Genomic DNA, 19,576 nt, shown 5'->3' on the forward strand with positions numbered 1-19,576 from the left:
AGAAACAAATCCATAACCTTCCGAACGTCACGTTTCTAAAGCTATGTTTGTTTTAATGTTGTACTAAACAGTGCAGACCGATTTATTTTTTATTAAATAAATACTGAAATCGGGACAAGCTCCCACTTCAGATTTATACGTTTTGAAACCAACTCAGAAGAAGCCAAGACGACAGAGCATAAAGAATCAAAGCAAAAAGCAAATCAGCAGGTAGGTGAGCTGTGAGCTTTGTAGTGAAGCAACTAATTTCAACCTCTCTCTGCAGGTTCATTGAACTTTTTCAAATGTGACCACTTCTGGCATGCCAACCCTAAGCAACTTTGCTTTGATTTCAGATTAGTCTCCTTCAAAAGATTTAGGACTCAAAAGAGGTCTGGAATCACGACAAGAATTTAATATGACAGTTTCTTGTTGAACAAACCCTTTACTCAGCATGATGCACTGAGAGATTCAATTTCAATTTCTTCATTACATGTTAGGCAAGTCATTGCATGTTATATCACAAACATACTGATTTAATCCTTCAATACAAGCACAGGATTTCTGCAATCTCTCAGTATAACTGTTCTCCTGCTTTCGTTTTAGAATGGAATGAATGCAAGAAGATGGACATAATGTCAAATAGACCTTAGGATTCTTCCTTCCTTTTGATGACTCTTATCAGTGCTTTTACTAAGAAATAAATCAAGCCAAAAGTTTCCCTTCACCCCCAGTTGGTAAATAAAAACACAAGGATTGTTCATGTAGGAGCTTGGAGGTTTCATTAGGTCTAGAAATTGGCCAGAGCCAACCCCCATCTATTATTAATTTAATTACAGCAGTCGGGTTCAATTGTGTAGGACACCGTGTTGACTAGCCATCAGAGAGAGTTCCTGCTCTGAAAGGCTTACAAACTAAATAGACCAGACAAAAGTGGGGAGCAGGGGAGACAACACATAAGGAAAAAGTACAAACTGAGGCCAGGAGATATTTTAGGTCCCAGATCAGGAAAGCCCTCACACACACGTTTAAGTGCTGCCCTGAATAGGGATTGTTCCCCGAAGCAGAGCGTAAATGACTTGGCCAAAGACACACAGGAGTTAGGAACTGTGGCAGAGCTAGGAACTGAATCCAGATTTCCTGAGTCCCAGTCCAGTGTCTTAACAACATACGAATGGCCATACTGGGTCCGTCCAATGGTCCATCTAGGCCAGTGCCCTGTCTCTTCAGAGGGAATGAACAGAACAGAGCAATTATCGAGTGATCCATCTCCCATCATCCACTCCCAGCTTCTGGCAGTCAGAGGCTTATGGATACCCAGAGCATGGGGTTGCATCCCTGATCATCTTGGCTAATAGCCATCGATGGACCTGTCCTCCATGAACGTATCTAATTCTTAACCAGTAGATTATGCAGATGCAGAGTTTGGGGAAGTCCAGATCCAAACCATGTGCCTGGCCCCAGTCACTGTAACATGTTATGTCAAAACCCTGAAGCTAAACACCCTGGTCTTTGAAGGCGTTCAGATTCATATTTGAACTCCGTATCTCAGGCCCAGCCCCTTACTTTGTAAATTATTTGTTAGGATGGCCGGCTGGCTGTTCACTTCTTATTCCTTATGCCCGATTGATAGCTCCTTTCATCTCAAAGGATCCCAAACTGCTGTGCAATCCACGGAGCGGACTTTTGAAATACTTACACAGATTGTGTAGTAGTTACCGATGCTCATCTCATTGACTTCAGCTGAGTGTTACTCAACACGCAAAAAATTGCAGAAACTGGTGCCGTGTAAACAGAGTACCCCCGAAACATGACTCCCCTTGAGATCGAATGAAGGACAGTGCACAGCACATTTGAAATGGGGGAATGGAAAATTTGGTCCAAGGCTATTAGGTTTAATCCTTACTCGTACAAAAAGAGCCATGGGATATTTATTGTTAACACAGAGCAGACGTCCAGCACCTTGGTTTTTAGCATCTCCCCTAGAAAACACCCTCCCCACACCAAATATCAAAGCTGGCATGGTGAACAATCTACCTTGGAAAGCTAAATAACCAAGTTGACTCCACTGGGAACTGAACCTGCGAGGCCAGGTATTCAAATGTTCATGTATTTGAGGAATCGGAGTGGGAGGAAGCCCTTGCGTGTGACTGGGAAAGGGGGAGCCAAGCACCGTCTCAACTGTAAAGTAATACAGTCTACTATGGAGAACCCAAAGAACAGAGAAGATGAACCAACATAGGATGCAGTGGTGCCTACATAGTGACCATAGTTAGGCTAACTCATTCCACCATGCTGTGTGTCAGCGGTGGGATTTGAGCAGGCTGAACTTTCCTCTGGATGAGTCAATCCACTGTGCCACCCAAGCAAAGACCACATGTATTTTCAGTTAGGGGAGGATCTTTAAGTTTTCCTAAGGGTTTTGTTGATGTGTACTGTAGTTTCAAGGTGGGCCAAAAAACAGCTCAGCCTCACATTAAAAAACAAAAAGAAAACACAGTTCCTTCCTCCAGCACAGGGATGTCTTAAAATTATGGAAATTCACAATCTTGACAAAATTTCAGATGTCAGCAGAAAAAAAAAAAAAAGTCAGAATTTTTTCCAAAATTTTCTTTTGCTTTTTTGCCAGGCTTCAGAGCTGGTTAAAAAAATTCAATGGTATTTTTCATTGGAAACTCAGTGGTTTTTGTGAAAAATGTTCAAACAGCTCAACTTCAAAGCAAATGTAATTAAAAATAAATTGTGTCTGGGCAGCAAAGATTAAGAACATTCTCAAATATTGTTACAACCAAATACCTTCTAACGTTTTCATTTAGTTACCGTCTTTGGACTACATCCGGCCATTATTATTTAATACAAATTTCCATTATCTTCATGACATATTCTGCACCTGGAATGGTGGCGGACGTGGCTTTTAAACATAACAGTGAAAAATCAAATAAATCCCTAGACTTGATTAGTATTTGGAGAAATGTACGTCTTTAATCTATATATTTTCCTCCCATTCATTACATAGAGAGACTAATAACAATGCTCATTCATAGCACCTTTCTAGGGAGCTGAAAGTATTTGACAAATATTCTGTCTTTCAAGAACTATGGTACTGCAGGTACGGTGCCAGTGGTAAGTATTTTGATCCTCATTTTACAGATTGATGTACAGAGAGATTCAGGGTCCAATCCTGTGAGATGTTGAGAGCTCTTATAGAAGGTCAACACCTTACAGGATGAACTCCCATGTGCGTTGGGGTCATACATGCAATTCATTCACAGTACCAGGAAGAGTATTCAGAATATCTGACTCTAAGACCTATGCTCTACCTGGGAAAAGAGTTAGAATCATAGGACTGGAAGGGACCTTGAGAGGTCATCTAGTCCAGTCCCCTGAACTCATGGCAGGACTAAGTATTATCTAGACCTCCCCTGACAGATGTTTGTCTAACCTGCTCTTAAAAATCTCCAATGATGGAGATTCCACAACCTCCCTAGGCAATTTATTCCAGTGCTTAATCACCCTGACAGTTAGGAAGTTTTTCCTAATGTCCAACCTAAACCACCCTTGCTGCAATTTCTCTGCCTGTAGCACACAATAGTTCAGTCTCCTATGGGCTGTAATACTTTGGTCTCATTTTGGTTATTGGGTTTAGTGCGTGGGTGGCCTGTGATATACGTGATATGATTTGATGGCCCCTTCTGGCCTTAAACCTGATGTCGCTAGGCGAGTTTCACGCACATTTACATGCACATAGTTGCATTCTGACCTTAGGAGTCTATGTACATTTAACTGATTTTGCTAATGCTTGAATAGAATTGGGATATTCTCAAGATGATGTTGTCTGGTACCAAACATTCTTCTGTTCTCCCCTTCTAGAACATAAATGAAAAATAGACAGCTGTGCATAAACATTTTTCGATCTAAGCCCTATTTGCTTTCATGTACATGTGAATTGTAAACTCTTTTACTCTTAAAGGAATGATAGTCGGATGAACAATCAAATGCAACAGACTCTGAGGATTGAAAATCCCTTTGCCAAGAGCAGGCATTGTGATTTTTTAAAATTCTTTTCAGGTATTTCAAGTTTTATTGGGGCACTATTTTTAAGCATAGGTGATGCAGAAAAAAAAGCGTAAGGATGTGCTTCACTTCTACTGTATGTGATTTATGGAAGTACACACCAGGGCAGTGTACCCCGGCTCACCTTTTATTTCTAACACTGGAAGAACTTTGCATGTCATTAACAGAATTTAGAATTCTTTTATAGCTGGAAACAACACGATCCGCTTACAATTTAGGTCAGTAACAGCTCCACGGAGAGGTAAGGTTTGACCTTGGCTTCTTTAAAGCCTGTGAAGTGTACGGATGAAAACGCTTCCTTTTTTTCTTGGTTTTGTTTGTAGAAAATACTTCAAAGTAATGGGGAAAGGGGGGAAAGGAGACTCTCTTTTCATGGAATATCAGCCTAATCCAAAGATCATTTAAGTCGATAAAGAGACTGCTCCTAACCAAAATTGGCTTTGGATCTGGCCCTAAATGTACAGCAGAGGTATTGGATGGATGGTCTTATGTGAATTGGGTTTCTGGACTTAGGGGTTGTACTCTCAGACATGCTCAGTTAGTCTAACTCTGTTCCCACTGATGTGCTTTTGAAGATTCTACCCTAACTCCTTACAAACGGGGCAGATTGTCTGGCCAGGAAACAACAACAAAATCCAACACGAATCTTGCAGTCTGGCCTCCTGCAAAACTTCCATTAGCTATGGCTGGGTTTAAGAGAGTAGAAAGACTCCAGGAAGTTGATACCCTGGGGGTTTTTTCATATACTTCGGAGCTCAAATTAAATGGAGAATTCCCATTCGTCTGAGAGAAAGAATAGCCCAGAAAGTCAATCTGAGCGACTGCAATTAGTCTGCACAGGCAACTGCCACTGATATTAGACATTGACTGAGGACTGCAGAAGGCTCTACAAGCGAAACTGGGCTCTAGGTTGCACCAACATAAAATGGAGTCACTCCCTTGAAGTAATGGGCACTCAGCACCTGGCGAGATTGGGCCTTTTGGTAGCTATATGAAAGTTTTAGACATATACGGTCAATGAACTTAGAAGTTCAAGTGAAGTTTTTCTTGGGTCTTTCAGAACTGCCCCGAACCTTTACTCCCTGCCACGTGGGGCTTTGGAGGGTGGTAAAGATCCTCCCTCTCGCACCTATATGGCTAGCCTGAGCTAGAGAGGTGCTTCAGAATAGCAACAAAGTCCCAATCCACTCCCAACAGGCTTCATTCCCTGCCAGCTAGGGAATGTAACTTGGATCTTATCAGCACAAACTGATGAAACAGTGGTGCTATCTGGCAAAGCATTCTGTAGGCTGATTTCTAGTCAATTTCACTTTTGTTTGCTGTCAGTTTCAGCCTTCTGCTTCTCCTACTTAAGCAGGTTGCTGGGGTTGAGAAAATAAATGTGGAAAACTGTTATAACTTTAAAAATAAACTCTGTCCACTACCCTAAAGGTATAGTGAAACATTTCTAGCCTTTATTGTTATCGTTATTCTTTAACATGTGTATAGCATGAGAGTCATGCCTTCTGCTTTACACAGAGAATAAACAATCTCTTCCCAGAAAAGCTTAGAATCAATGTCCGGGGTGCATAGGTTTAATTTACTTCTATTTTTATGTGATTAATTATAGTAAGGCACCTAGAGGCTTGGAAAGGTGTCTATTTAAAAATAACAAACCTAAAATGTTCTACTTAAAATACATAAATATTCTTATTAGTTGTTCCCATCACGGTCAGTGAAGCTGTAACTCAGAATGTGAAGCAAAACATTTCCTGGGATGCAATGCTCAGTTCCATTGTCCAGGTGCTGGCATTTTCATTTTCACAGAAATTTGCTTTCTATTTCAGACTTCAAGAATTATGAAGATTATTTCATTGTTACCAACTATGTGTGAATTGCATCAGCTTATTCCTCACTGCATTGCCTCTGTATAAAATTTGGAAGATAAGAAGCCACCTTCTTCATTAAGGCTCTTACAAAATGGAAAGTCTGCAATAGATTCCAAGATTTCTGACTGGCTTAGAGCCTGAAAAGAACGGAATATATACCCACAAAGACCACCTAGGTTATAAAAGATTTCCACAAATTATAATCAGTTAGGAGCAACTTCTGCAACTGGATATATGTGGATGATACCAGCGCAAGAACTGACCCTTATAATGTGCATACTTTACGCTGTCTGTATTTTCAAAATGGACAACTGGCTGTAACTACAGGGCAGAACTGCTAACTCCCACCAAGAATATGGCTAATTCTTCAGAGTAACAAAATTTTATGAAGTGTTGTCAAGGTCATTTTTACAGACACCGTGCAGCAGCCTTACAATTTGGGAAGTATTAAATGTAATGAATACAAGCTGCAACAAAAGGACTTCCTAAGCTAATTATAATCAGTCACCTGAAGAAGGGAGGGAAAAAACAAGCTAAACACATTTTTATCAGATTTTGCAATCTGCAACTTTTCAAAGGCAATTAAAACCCATTCCTGAAGGTTTACATTTCCACACTTTTAGTATCAGACTAAAAGTAAACACTCATTCGTCCAAAAATCTTAGCTGAAACATATGCTAGATGAAACAAAACAGAAAAACGAAGGAGGTTAATGTTTCTCCTTCATACAACGCAGTGTCATTTTACATTAGTCACTAAGCTACTGAAATTCAGCGGGCTTCTTTAAATGCAACTGTAACCAGATCATGGCAATCAAATAGCTACTGCACTTCGCTTCTGCATTGGTGCACGCAAACAGATCCACTCACAGATACCGCCAGTGCTCTGCAAATGTGGCCCTATGAAGCACACGGCGCCATTTCTATTGTCAGGATGAAGACATGTTAAGACCTATGCGTATCTGTTAGCAAGATTAGCATGGATAGATTCTGGCCAGCTGGCTGCTTATTGGACCACCTGGATTTTTAAAAACATATTAAAGGTCTTTACATTCAGCAACACCCAAACAACCTCCAAAAGTGGCAATTGTACAAGGACTTGCTAATTTCATAAGCCCTGATTCAGCAAGGTGTGTAAGCACCTGCCTAACTTTAAATACATGAGTATTCCCGTTGACGTCAGTAGGCCTAGGCACTTGCTTAATTAGGGCCCTAGTTTTCATACAGAACGACTTCACCACATTTGTGGAACTCCTGGTGCTAATGATTGCAATGCTACTCGTGCATCTCTACTGCTGGTGTCCGTCTCTGGTAACAAGTCAAAAGACATGTCAGCTATTTACAACTAACATGGGAAGAGTAATCTTTATACTAAAGAGACAGAGCTACTGAAGCAGGGACATAAACAAAAATTACTCCACGGCACCAGAGTCTACCAACGTCCCTCCCTTCCCCCAAGCGATATGCACGGTAATACTTTCCTTTCCACTGACACTGTAAGAGAAAGGAGGGAAGTGAAAAGTAAATGGACATTGGGATTTTTCTTGAATTGGATAAAATGAATATAGTTGTGAAAGAAAATGCACATGCCTGCTACAGAACAACACACTCTATTTTTAACACTTCAGACCAAATTCTACCTCCACCGAAGTCACTGGGTTTCCTTGAGGGTGAACTGGGCAGAACATGCCTATGTTTCTGTAAGGAACGTTACTGCCATGGACACCATAGTGTTGCATCATGTTTGGCTTTTCAACCACATGAAAGGTGGTTTTACAATAGACTGTTTGGCTTCTTTGGACTTCTGCCATCCACCCTATGGATCAGAAGTGCGATCAGTGGAGCAGGTTGAAATTTTCTGGCATTTGAATTTTTGAATCAGTTTTTCATTTCAATGACAAAACCATGGCCAAAAAACGGACGGAATTTTCACAATTTCCCCTCCTCCTCCAGAGCTGCTGGAATTAGGAGTGTTGTGGGTGTTCCCGCACCCACTGGCTTGAAGTGGTTTCCATTATATACAAGGGTATAGTTTGGTTCAGTGGCTCTCAGCACACCCACTATAAAAACTGTTCCAGCATCCCTGTCCTCCTCCTCCTCACATTTTTCAGCAAAACTCTATTGATCAGTGATCAATCCTGCTGACAAAAAAAATCATTGACTTCAAGTGGAGCAGTAGGCGCTCAGAATTGCTGAAAATCGGGGCCTTTGGACACATCTCCAGTTGGGGTATCTGGCTATTTCCAGCGTGGGTAGACAGACGCATGCTAGCTCTGCTCGAGGCAGTCTGCTAAAATAGCGGTGGATTGGGGGCAGCGGGTAGTGGCATAGGCTAGCTGACCCATACGTACCTAGGGTCTCCGAAGGGATTGTACTTGGGGGGCTAACTCAAGCTGCCGACCCCACCCTCACAGCTATGCCGCTATTTTTCCCAGGCTAGTCCGATCAGAACTAATGCGTGTACATCTACCGGAGCTGGGAATTACACCTCCAGCCGCAATGGAGACGTATTCTAAGTGTGTAAAGACAGGAACCCATAATCGGAGGCACCTAAATTAGTGAGTGCTGTGGAAAATTTTGCCTTAAGTGAATACTGTGCAGTTTGGACAACAGAGATGGATGTGTACGTAGCTTATTTTACTGGTCCTACACTGCACACTAAGCCCAGGCTCTGACTCCGGTTTGAGCCCAAGCTCCCTTTCTGTGTACACACAAGTCTGCCTTGGGTCAAACACTCAGGACCCTACTAGGAGCTGCCTCTGACCCAGTCCAAGCCCTACAAAATGATGCGAGTCAGAAGATCTGTGTATGAACACGTTGGCATGGCTCTGACACCGGATCCAGTAACCCTAAACCTAGGTTTATAATGCAGTGTGGATGCTCAGGTGCAGGGTTGGAAACATTGAGTCCACGAGCCCAGATCCCATAAACTTGGGCTCACATTATGGGGCTAAACATAGCAGGGTAGATGTTCCAGCTGGAGCCTGGGCTCTGAAACCCAGCGAAGGAGGTTGATCCGTGGTCTGAGAGTTGCTGATGCGGGGTTTTATTTTGCAGTGTAGTCCTACCCTGAGAGATGGCCCTTGGCCAAACAACTCTTTGGCAGGGAGGTTGCGCTAACTCTTCAAAGACCTGAGCCAAAGCCCACTGAGTTCAGTGGAAAGTTTCCCAGTGATGTCTTCACGCTTCAGGTTCCGACTGCCCATATCTGTGGGCAATAGGGAGCTCTGAATACACCACAAGTCAAGAAAAAGTCACGTACCCATCTTTCTCCCGGCAGCATCCAGGTCGTGTTTGTAATAGCCCAGAACAGCCCTAGAAGGAAATATGGGCCCTCTGTTCTGCACCGCCATTATATCCTGTGTAGTGATGTGCCAGCTGCTGAAGACCACACTGCTGCACACGCATCACTACGTGCAGAATTTTCCCACGTGTCCCATGGTCCAAGCTATTCAACTTCAAATAATAATACCTCGTAATGACCTCGGGTCGCACTGATGCGGGCAGCATTACCGGCACCATTTCCCCAGTGCATTAGCTACTGACATATTTTCAGTCAACATGAGGCTTGCACTTTTTCCTTCCTTCTTCACCCTCCAGGACAAAGTGATATCTAGGTTACATGAGCAAGTTGGTGTATGAAAGTGTAAAGGCGTCTGTGTGTCCAGGGAAGCATGACTGACATGCTGAGGAACTAAGATGGGATCAATTAAAGCAGAGGGTGACCTAATTTAGTTGACATCACACTTTTCTAATGATGAAGTATTTGTACTACGGTAGTGCCTAGAGGCCCCAACTAAGACTATGGTTTTGTTATGCTTGGTGCTGTACAAACACATAGTAAGAGACAGCCCCTGTCCGGAAGAACTGACCATCTAAATAGGCAAGACAGAGAAAATGACTTGCTACAGGGATTTGGTAGCAGGGCTCCCTTAAAACAGAAAATATCTTGGTATGACTCTATATTCAAATACATCATCGATAACGTACTGTCCAGAGGCTAACATATGGTGCTTAGTATCAAAGAAATCATGCATGCAGCTAACCCACCTGCCTTACTGATGAAAAAGAATAGATGAATAGAGTTCCTTAAGTGTCTTTGCAACTAGGTTTACAACACTATTTCTTTAACAACCTAACAGTCACTATATGGGTTATATTTATGGTAAATGCCTGCATGCTCAGAGTCCATGATAATAGCATATTCTTCTTTCTAAAGAACAGATCTATTACTATTTCTAATACTTCAGCAATGAGGAACCAACTACTATAGTAGTCTAGGGTATTTACGGATAAATTTGCAACATGGGAAAAAAATACGTGTAGGCTTTAAATCATAGCCCAGGGATCCAGCTAGCTTGAAGGCACTGCGTTCTTCATCTCATCCATGGACATTCCATTTCCGTGTTACTGCCCTTCATGGTTTCCTGCCATCGGACACGCTGTTCAATTGCTGTACGGGAACTCAGTGCTTTGGGAGACAAATGTAACCTAGTGGATAAATGGCAACCATTGCTGGTTTGTTTCCTCCCGGCGGGTGGAATGAGGATTAGCTCTTTATGATGTCAGTATCCTATGTACCTACAGGTAAGCCCAACTGTGCAACGAATAAGCTGAAGCGACTACCTCGCTCTCTGAAATCACTTGATGAACCATCAGCATTTGCCAGCACAACTGCTAAATATCCTTTTGATCAAGTTCATGCCAATGTGCTGCAGAGACCAGCAAATGTCCAGCTCATGGGAAGAGGGGATACTAAAGAACTAGTAAAGCACAACTTGCTATATAAGAAAGAAAGAGCTTAATGCACTTGTCAATTACATCCTTTGTGCCCAAGGGCTCTTGCTCCCTACCTGATTTCACTGCAGATGCAAGAACTTTGTGTGGTCATATAACAAGTTACTGGCAGCCGCTGGTAGGGTTTAAAGTCAGAGGTTTGCTGCTCATTGGAAGAAGGAAGGCAAAAATTCCTAATGTAGGAGCATGCAGGGGTCGGCAGCCTTTCAGAAACCTTTCATTTATTCGTGGTAATTTAAAGTTTCGCATGCCAGTAATACATTTTACATTTGCAGAGGCTGGCGGATGGGCAGTGGGCTGAGCGGACTGGCGGCTGGGACCCCAGGCTGGCAGCGGACTGAGTGGCTCAGCCCGCCGCCAGTCTGGGGTTCCGTCCGCCGGCCCCTGCCAGCCGGGGTCCTGGCCGTCGGCCCCGCTCAGCCTGCTGCCGGCCTGGGGTTCTGTCCATCCAGGCAGGCAGTGGGCTGAGTGGGGCCAGCGGCAGGGACCCCAAGCCAGCAGCAGCGTGCCACAGTAAATCAGCTCGCGTGCCGCCTTTGGCGCACGTGCCATAGGCTGCCGACCCCCGGGCTAGACTAAAAGAGAGTGTAGGACAAAGAGCATGTGTAGCTGATCGGCTCTGTTCCCAGCCACAGTTGTCCCAGTATGAGAAAGAAAATACAAGGGGAGCTAGGGAACAACACTTCATCTAAAAAACCCACCTAACTAAGAATCTACAATGTGTCCAAAACAAATTACATTATAAAACCGTTAATTTAAATGCCCTGTCATCAGAGGGCCAGATACTGAGCGTTGTCGCTCCAGTGACTTCAAGGGAACTAGAAGGTGAGGTTTAGCCCCTTAAGCAATCAAGCCTGGAAAAGTGCTGAATGTGGTGACGCTGATCCAGGAAAAAACTTAAGCTTGTTTAAGCACTTCCATATTCCCCTTGAGTTCAGTGGGACTACTCACATGTTTCAACTTAAGCAGACGTTCAAGTGCTTTGCTAGATCCGGTCCAGAGTGCTCAGCGGAAAAGCTAGGCTGAAAGAAGCTCTCTCTAAGGCTCGGTCTGTGCTATGAGGTTGCAGTTTGGGTTCTAAGTAGGACGGATATTAAATGCCATTAGCCAGATTCTGGCTGTACAGTCGCACAGTAGATAGCTAAGATTGTCTTCCTGAGACAAGAGGGCAAAAATACAAGATAAAAAGAAGCAACAAGTAACCATGCAGTAATCCTCCGTCAGAGCCTGGTGTGATGACTCGTTATTCAGGTACGCTGCAGCAGCCAATCCACAAGCCAGGACTGGGTCAGATGACCCCCAAGCAGCTATTTATTGCCACAGAAAGAGCAACAAATCAGTCTGTGCAGTGTCACCACTCAGCTGGGAACGCTCCTTCTGCCTCACGGTGTTACCGACAGCCTGGCTTCCAGCCTATTCTTCCTGTTCCTGGCTCAGGTTTCCAGCCTGTTCTCACCAGCTGACCCTACGCCAGCATCCACTTACCCAAACTGACTCCACCCCAGCCTCGGTGAGTCACCCAGCAACCTCCTAACAACTAACGCTATGTTTACACTACTGCGGTAAGTCAACCTACGCAACTCCAGATACCTGAACAACGTAGCCGGAGTCGATGTACCTTAAGTCGAGTTACCACGGGGGGTCGACGGGAGAAACTCTCCTGTCGACTTACCTTACTCTTCTCGTTGGGGGTAGAGTACAGGGGTCAACTGGAGAGCAATCTGCTGTCGATTTGGCGGGTCTTCGCTAGACCCGCTAAATCGACCGCCGGTGGATCGATCTCAGAGCATCGATCTGGGCTGTAGTGTAGACCTGCCCTAAGCCTTGCTCTTTGGAAGCAGCGTAAGATGCTGGATCATTGACAGAATTTCAGTTAAATGAAGCCCATGGTCTACAGGTGGATTTACCAGCAGATAATGCAGTTGAAAGGGAGAACAGGTGTCATAGTAACAGTCATTCATATTAACATAGTCACACTCAGACAAACTGCTTGGTTTTCTTAAGGAGCTTTTCAACAGAACACGACCAAAGTGAAAACTACTACATGCCTTTGAATTGTGCTAAGGTCAATTCTATGCTGATTGTCTGAGTCGTGTCAAATGCCACAATCCCACCAATAATAAGATGTTCCGCAACGGTCTTTAAATGAGTATTTAAAAACTCTCAGAACATGTTTTCTCATATTCCTGTTCACAAACAGATTCTTAGAAAAATAAATGGAAGTTTCAGAGTACTGTGACCCTACAAACCACGACACAATCAGAACTCTTTGGGGTTTGCGCGTGTGTGTACACAGCTCCTTTTCGCACAAGTGTCTCTTCTCATCTAATACTACAGGAGAAATCATTTTATCCTGTGATAAAATGAGTAATTTTATCTATATTCAAATAATGGTATGAAATTAACTTCTTCAACATTGTAAGTACTTTCAACTGCTCATACTCTCCAGATAAAATCAAACGAACACTATCATGATTTTGGGATTAAAAACAATGGTCATTTATTATGTATTAAACCAGTTTGTGTCTAAGAGTTAGATTTATTGTAACCACTTTAACTTTCAGTTCCTGATGTTTTTTCCTTCTGGGAATTTTCCAGGTTTATTTGTTTAAATCTAGAAAATACACAGTGTATAAAGAACATGAAAATAGTGCCTCCAAAAATACACATGTCCACAAAACTTCACAAATTAAAAGGTTGCTACAGTAATTCTAATCCCTATAACAAAGCATCAAGGTAATCCTGGTCCAGCTACCACTTCCTACTTTTGGATTCTTAGTTGCAAAATTCAGCCCTTATTCAGGTCAGCAATTAAACATGTGCTTGACTCCTAAGGACGTCAACGAGGCCTTAAGCACATGCTTAAAGTTAAGCACATGCATTAAGTGTTTTGCTGAACTGGGGCCCTAAACTGTACATGTCTGTGAGATGCTAAACAATATAATAACTGATGCTTAGTTTGTATAGGGCCATATTGTGACTGTGACCCCCGGAATTAGTTGTTCCTGACATATTACTCTAAGCCTCCAAGGGACTCGCCCTTGGACTATAGCCGGCACTGAAAATCCCAGCCCTTTAAGCTCATGAAGACCACAGTGCTTTGAGCTGATGGTGTCAAGGTTTGAACCTAGGGCTCTAGTGAATCCAGATATTCCAGATCTGATCCCTATGCTATTAAACCAATCCTTGAGTATTTCAGGTAACGTGGCCAAGGTTTTGGAGGTGCTGGCACTTAGATTGACGTGGACTGGAGATGCTGAAGGAAAAGGACCTCATGTCCAATACTTCTGTTCGGATCACTGAGGTGATGGTGAGATTTGACTCAGCTGTAAGTGGTGGTGGTTTGGGGTGATCTCTTCAGTTCTGGAAGACACTGAGAGGAAGCAAGTTTTGGTGGAGTCAACAACTGATGAGGCAGAAAGTGAGGGATGGGCTGAAGCAGGAGAGGAACATGGAACAAGGTACCCTTTGCAGATGAGTGATGCCCAAGACTGCATTTAAGGAGGCGAGGAAAGGGAAGAGGGCCCAACAACGGAACCCTGAGGGCATCATAGTGCAGGAGAGTAGCATTAGAGTTTCCCTGGCCCATACAAAGAAGGAATAGTTAGACAGGAAGAGTGAAACAGGAAGCTCAAGATGCTATAAACTCAACTGCACTTTACCATGTGATAAAGGTAGTTGTAGATTGAATCAAACACCAAACAGAAGACAAGAGAGTTGAAGAGTTTAAATACAATTTAAAAAAAAAAACAACACAAACATTTGTATTTCATACACAGGTCTAAAGAATTCTACAGAGCTAATCCTGACCTAGGGGCCAAATTTACCAGCTTTTCTTTTTCTTTTAACCTACACCTGGAAGTTGGCTGTACATGGAGTCAGAAGGACTGAACAGCCACTAAGATAAGAGACAATCCATGCCCCAGAGAGCTCACAGTCGAAATGGGCAGAAAGTGGCTTTCACAGAGGGAGAGGATAGCTTAGGAGATTGTGAATAGAATATGGAGCCTCTCACTTTATTTGCTGCAACTTCTTATGGAAATATTATATGTTTTGTTAAGCCACCTACTTCTCAATGCGTCCCTGAGCACATACTATAATGCCACCCGTTATCTGGCAACGTTAAGGACCTTAGAACCTTATGTCTGTCTTTCCTTTGCTGCTACAATATTTTGTCTCTCCACATAAGAGTCCAGAGACTGATCATTATTATTTCTATAGTGGCCATGGAGGGAGGGGGGACATGACACTTTACAGAGCTGTAAAGTTCCCTGCTGTAAGGAGCTTACAGTCCGAACAGACGTCGAAGAGGCAAAGGACGGGGGAAGCAATGCAAAGGCAGAGGGAATGAGCAGTTCTGTTGAATATACATTTCGTCAGTTTCAAGGGTGTTTTTGTTACAGCAAAAGTAAGCGTAAAGGATCAGGCCGCACCTGGGTAATGTTGCTGTCAGAGCAAATACATTTTCTGAGGAATAGAGGAGACTGGCAGAGCTATAGCCAACCCATCTGCCTCTGGTTATCACTTGTGCTTCGGCAAGAGCTGACATACTAACTGCTAAGAACATTATCATTATCATGGCCCTGGAAACAATGCCGTTCTCCAACCCATTTTCAGTTCGCTCCATGGGGGAGGCAGGTTTATCAGTCACTGTTTTCAAAGGACTCTAGTCACCAGAAATGTTACACAGGCTTGGTCTACACTACACAGTTAGGTTGACGTAACGCCGCTTACGTCGACCTAATTATGTCAGCGTACACACTACCGCCAATGTAAGCGCCCTACTACACCGTCATAACAACTCCACCTTCAGGAGAGGCGTAGGGCTTATGTGGGTGTGGTTAGGGCCGGCAGTGTCTGTGCAGACACCGTGTTACCTGCATCAGCTGTTTGCTGCCTTGTCGATTTCATGGTCTCTTGCTGGAGCCATGAAATTGATAAAAAGGCTGGGGAGCTGGAACTTGGCTGCCCCTGTCTTCCCACTCCCAGCCGGGCTGCTGCCCAGAGACTCCCCACTCAAGGAGCCGAGAAGCAGCCCAGGTGGTTGACCCCCACTGCCAGCTGGGAACGGGGAACCGAGAACCGGCCGGGGAAGGAAGCAACTGGGCTCCTGGCAGGGAGCTGCGCGGAGGGCTCTCAGCACCCACCCCCCAATACCCCTCACCTCCTGGTGAGGATGCACACCACCGACAGTGTAAATATCAGCCACCGCAGTAACAGAGATCGACTTAGGGTGTAGCGCAGACATGCCCATAAGCCCAGATTTTGAAAAGGTATTTAGGTGTTGCTGCACTCAGCATTGCAGTACCGGAGTCTCATTTTCAAAATTAGGGCATCTATTTGGATGCTCAAAAACATCTAGTCACTTATTCTCAGTTGAAATCAATGAGTTTTAGGTGCCTAGATGCTTTTTGAAAATCCCACTAGGCGCCTAAAATACTTTTAAAAATCTGGCCCTAAATCCCCTTTGAACATTTCTGTTGGCTAAAGTCTTTTGATAATAATGATGGATAAACAAGGAGACCTGCTGGCAAAAATCACACAGTAGATCATGTTTAAAATGATAATAGTCTTCTAGAGTTATCTCAAATACAAGCCAAATTCAACACTGACTTATACCCCACTGCCAGGCAGCTCTGTGACTGTCACAACTGAAACCAAGGGGATAGCATTGGGTAAAATAACTGTTTCACTGGACCCTTTGTGTTTTCTAATCAGAAGAGAAGTGAGCAGGTTGTGAAGCCTGTGATAAGTAATTTCTTCATTATACTGATCTCATATCAATGTACAGCTGTGCTATCTATTAGGGTACACTAATGCAATCATTTATTTTCTTGAGAAACCATACACCCTGATTATTTACCCTCTAATCACTGTATGCCATTGGTTTGAAGTGCTCAGTTTTAATAGGATTGTTTGCAGTGTTGATGTAGCCTCATGATTTAGCAAACCAAAGTCTAGATTATTGGCGGGCTTTTGATAAACTGTATGCAGCCAATCAGATGTTGTTTTGCAAATGCAGTTATAGGACTCGAGGCCTGGACTGGTCTGCCCACGTGGATCGAATGGCAGAATGAGGCCACAGTTTCTTCTGCAAGTATTTGACATAACCCGCATTAAAATCACTGAGTACAATACTCACGCAGTGAGGGTATAAGAGACCCACCTCAATAAATACAGAGATATTACTAGTAGGTACCCTATGATTTGCTTACGCTTTCAAAGAACTGGCTTTCACAACTCTAGTGCTCAATTCGCCATGACCTCTGTGTAAGAAACTCACATCAGTTTCAGTGGGGATTCTATACTAAGGAGGGTGAAATTCTGATCCCATTGAAGTCAGTGGGAAAACTCCCATTGACTTCAACCGGATCAGGATTTCACCCAGACAGTTTTTGGATACATGGATTCAAGGTTCTGAGTGTACGGATTCTTGATGACCTAGTTTTTAGAAGTGTGCGAATGTTTCCCTTCACCATTTGCATGTACATAAAAAGTTGTTCTTTCTCAGCCAACTTAATTATGCACCTGAATGTTAAGAAAGTATTAGTTATCCCCAGTCACAGTCTTTATATGTTTGTGTCCTAAAAGCAGGTCTATCAGATGGATGATGATTCCCCCAGTGCTTGAACGCTAAATGTTCTTGAATAAACAAGGAGTTTCAAAGGTACCACATGGTTTTGTGATTCTTTTGTTCCCCCGGAATGTACATTACAAAGGTAATGCTTAAAGCATTTACACCTGCCATGCCATATGATAATGGTAGGATTTCACACACAGCTTTACAAATTTTATATATAAAATCTCTATCTATCGGCTACATCCTGAAATGTTTAGGTCAGATAAAACTCCCCCCATCTGATTTCATAAAAGGTAACTACAAAAATCTGCCTGAGTAAGGGCTGCAGGACTAAATATGAATAAAATGAACAGTCTAAGTTCTGCTGTTTTACATAATACATTTCAGTCAATCATGCAAGAACACTATCCAATTAAATACTTGCATGAAATGACTCATCTGTACTTCATAGTCACAGTGAGAGGTCTTATTATTGCAAAAGTAACTAAATGTATGTCTTTCTAAATATAGTTTATATTACTTAGTATGAATGACTGATTTCCTTAGAGAAGCACTAAGTAAATAATACTGATTTTTAAAAAACTGTTGACAGAAGATATAATCTTACATTACCTATTCAGAAAGTCTTGCCATCTTATAGCATTAAGTGTATTATTGTAGTTTAGCATAAGACTCAAGAAATCATTCTACAAATTCATTTCTGATTACATTCTACTTGTCTTTAATTTTCACTGTTCGATGTTAACATTCAACATTGTAAATGTATGCAAGATTTATATAAAATTAAATAACAATATTGGAAAAATAAATACACTTTATTACATAAATACATAAATCCATACGGCTGAAAAGTTTCAGCTAATACTACACTCTTGTTTCAAAAGTGACCAAAAATATGGTAGTGACACTCCATCGGAACAGATGAAGTATGAACGGCTACCGAATGACGTCTGCAATCAATGTCAGAACTAGAAGCATGTGAGGCAATACAATAATAAAAATTGGACTCTCCCTACTACCTACTGTAGTAGCGCATGGTAATATGAAAACGAGGGATACATATATATTTATTATATTTTTCAGGAGAGACAAAACTTTGGTTCCTTGTTGAGCCCACAGATTATCATCCAGGTCCTCAAATACAGCTCTGGAATCACTTACGGCAGAGCTCGGGCAAATAACAGATAAGATACTTGACATGAAAAATCAAGACCCTACATAAGAACAATAGTGGCTCAGTTCTGAAAATCTTTCTCCAGCGGGAACTTTGCAAGAGAAAGGACGGTAGGAGCGAGTGACGCTACTACTGAATACTTTGGTCACAAGATTCTCCACTGAAGAGTTAGAGCAAACATTAATTAGCATACGACTAAGAACACAGTTTACGGCTGCATGCACCCAGTGCTGCAAGATTGATTCTGCACACCTGACCCAGCTCATTGACCCCTGGTATCACTGGGAGGTTTGGCTGGGGAAGGAATGCAGGATGGAGTCCTGTCTATCAAACACTGGGGGGCAGATTCAGCTGTGGTGTAAGTGGGCACAACGCCACTGAAATTGACAGTTACGCCAGAGCTGCGTACAGCCCTATGGTCTGTTCCCGAAGAGACGTGGTGATGATGCCAAATGCTGGATTACACCAAAAAAACAACAGAACAGTCTATCCATCTCCTTTGGGTCTTGCAAACATTCAAGCACATGAACTAGAAGTTAGCAGCAATTTTCAGTACGTAGTTGTGGGACAAAACAACTGCATCGGGTATCGAGTAGTGCTCAGCTCATTCACTGTTAGCACCAACTATCAGTATAAAAGTGATACATTAGCACCTCACATTAAATATTTCAGATCTGTCCCTTGTAATGATGAAGCACCGTATAAATACTATTCAGCAATGTTATGGCTATCACATAATTCACTGAGGTATGAAAAAAATATTAGAAATGTTACCAAAAGCATCCACAGAAACTACAGTGACGTTAAACTCCAGCAATGTGACTTTTAAAACCATAGTGTTTAAGGAAGTCAATATATTACAAAAAGGCCTCTTTTTTTTTTTATAAAGTGCTTTCAAGTCAAATCACCTTTAAAAAACCTTCAGCTACGTTATAACAAAATATACAATACATTTTGACACGTGTTTGCATGTCATTTTAAAATGGTCACATCAAATGGTTTTCATTTTATTTAGCCAGCGTCCCAAGTCCCACACTCACTTCAGTGTAAGAGCGCCTGTTAGCAACCAGCCAGGAGCACTAGAATTCCACCTGTCCTCAGGCGG

General features: G+C 42.6%; 1 protein-coding gene across 6 annotated transcripts in view; it reads right to left on the bottom strand.

Annotated features, from left to right (window-relative positions):
• Nucleotides 1-19,576, bottom strand: part of ADAMTS9 (ADAM metallopeptidase with thrombospondin type 1 motif 9) — a 140,925-nt gene that overhangs the window by 41,102 nt on the left and 80,247 nt on the right. The window lies entirely within an intron of this gene.

Source organism: Chrysemys picta, chromosome 7 (assembly GCF_011386835.1).
Source record: "Chrysemys picta bellii isolate R12L10 chromosome 7, ASM1138683v2, whole genome shotgun sequence".
Taxonomy (NCBI): Eukaryota; Metazoa; Chordata; order Testudines; family Emydidae; genus Chrysemys; species Chrysemys picta.